Source organism: Charadrius vociferus, unplaced genomic scaffold (assembly GCF_000708025.1).
Source record: "Charadrius vociferus isolate BGI_N301 unplaced genomic scaffold, ASM70802v2 scaffold370, whole genome shotgun sequence".
NCBI lineage: Eukaryota > Metazoa > Chordata > Aves > Charadriiformes > Charadriidae > Charadrius > Charadrius vociferus.
Window position 1 is genome coordinate 690,839 of NW_009646744.1, and position 2,660 is coordinate 693,498.

Consider the following 2,660-nt stretch of genomic DNA (forward strand, 5'->3'; position numbering starts at 1 on the left):
AGTTGCACTGCTGGTCAGAAAGTGGGGGCTCTTCCCGAAGCTGACTTTGCAGCCAGCTTGCAATTTAAACTGGAAGACAACCAAAAGCAGCGCTGGCTCAGCTGCGCTACCGGGGCAGAGGCAGGAGCAGCAGGGCGCTGCGGGAGGTCCAAGTGAAAGACGAACCTGTGGCCGAGTCCGGGAGGGAAGGGTTAATGCTGCTGCGAAGGGGCGAAGCAAAGGATGCTGATGAGGCCAGTTGCACCATGCAAGGCAAGTTCCAGGGCTCTCAGCGTCTGACAGAGGTTGTGCTCACACAGAGTAGTATTTCTACACTTCCTGCAAAGAAAATTGCTTAATAGCCTATATTTAATGCTCAATTGGACAACAGGAACCGAGACTCCTGCCCCTTCCTTCCCCCGCGGCAGGGAACAGCAGGGAACACCAGGCTCAGGCTGTGCATCCCCCGTAAGCCCCCGGAGAGGGACAGGAGGTCCCCAGCAGAGCAGGAGCCTGTCCCCTCTGCCCGGCTGCCAGCAGTGGCACTGCCTGTCCCCTCCCAGCAGCACCACCGCCCCAAGGGGGTCCCCAGCCCCGCGCTGGGGAGGTGACCACGCTCCCACTGACAACCACAAGGACAGAAGCCACCCGTTCCCCCCTCATGGGTTGGACAAGTTCCATAAAGCTTCTCAGAAAAGATCCACATCTACTTCACAGTCCATCTTCTGGCTGTTTTTTAAGAAGATGCCTCCGGCGCTCCCCACAGCGCCTGTGCCCCCGTGTGTGCAGCAGGGACGCCTGGAGGGGGGCTGCCAGGTCTGTCCTGCTGCCCACAGGGCCACTGCTGGCAGCACCCCCTGCCCACTCCCTGCCCACTCACTCACGTCTTCCCCTGGGCTGAGACGGTCCCACCCCGGGCCAGTCCCCGAGGCAGTCGCCGGAGCACTGCGCAGCAATGCCACCCTGCCGAGCCCCCATCAGGTGTTTCGGGGCCCAGGGCCCCACTGCGGTTCACAAGGGGACCCACCTTCCCCATGACAGGAGAAAATGAGGGGTCCCTCCTCCCGAGGACAAGAGGTGAAGCTTTGGGGTCTGCAAAACGCTTCAGGATCCGCACACAGGAGATGCTGCAGAAGCACAAGGTCCGACCATCATCAGGCGTCATCTGCCCGGGCTACGGGGACACACCGCACAGGCTCAGAGCCCCGGGCACCGCGGGCCATGACAGTCCCCGGATGGAAACACTGCAGCAGAACGGTGCAGATCATGGAGCAATGGTCCAAGCAAAGAGAGACGAAAGAGCTCACTGTCTGCCGGGATCTCACCATGCGGGTGCCACCACCCCACAGCTCCTGGGCTTGAGCCGTGCAAGCTGCTGTCTGCAAGCCACAAGCCTGGCGTGCAAGCCACGAGGCCAGCGTGCAAGCCACCAGCCTGACATGCAAGCCATGCTGCTGCCAGCCCCGGGGAGGGGACAGGGGACACTGCAGCAGGACACGGAGCAGCAAGGGGCAGCTTCTCGCCCCGCGCTCCCCATGGGGTCACAGCAGGGTCTCACTGTGCGTGGCTATGGCAAGGCACACAGTTCACCTCCACCACCGCCTCCATGGCCTGCCAGGAGCCTCCGCCGCCAATGCCGGGGCAGGATCCAGCCGGGGGACTTGTCCTGTGAAAGAGCCCAAATGCAGGAGCCCAGAGAAGGCAGACCTGGGGGGGTTACCAAGTGAAGACCCTTCACCTGGCCGCCGGGAAAGCGGGCCATGGCACGGCCCGCTCGGCCACCCCGGCACCACCTCCGCAGCCCCGCAACTCCCCAGTACCCCCGGGACCACCCGCTATAATCAGTGGACAAAACAGCCGGATTACAGCCCGCCACGGGTGCTCAGAAAGCGGCAATATGGTGTCTGACCCTGCAGCGAGCACCCGGCGCCAGCGACCACCCGCCTCACCGGGGCTTCGGGCACAACGCCGGAGCGAAGCCGCCGTGGACTCATGTGATGTCCCGTGGTGCTCGGGGATGCTTGGGGATGGGGGTCGGGTAAGACTGCAGCTGGGAACCACCAACTGGCTCCGGCCCACGGATGCCCACGAGCGCTCTGCCGCGCCGCTGGGGTTGGGATGCTCTGACCCAACCACGGCCCCGCAGCTCACGCAGGAATCCGGCAACGAGCACCTCCCGCCTGAAAATCAGCATTTGCAGCCACCGGCATCAAATTTTAGCCCTGACACAGACCCAGCCTGTGCGCTGCTGAGGTCAGCACGAAGCATTGGGGCAGCATCATTAAATGCTTAATTTGTTCCAAATTGTTTAAATCCTCTCTCTTTGCACTTCCCAGCGGAGGTCAGCAAAAGCCCCACTCCTGCGAGACGCCGCAGTCCTCTGGACCCGGCACAATCCCCAAGCTGCTTTCATATATAATTAGCAATGACTTGTTTATTAAATAACTTCTCCACTGGGTGGTTGGAGTTAATCAGTGATTTAAGACAGGACTGCAGCTGCTGGCAGGTTCCCCCTCTGATTCATCATTTGAGTAAATATATAAAACCAGACGAGCAGAGACAACCCCACCTCCGGCGGCAGCTTCTGCCCTCGTCTTAGTGCACAACAGCCCGGGGGAAGGCTGCCCTGGCTCGGCACAAGCCGGACGTCGAGGCTGGAGGGTCCCACACCATGCGGGAGG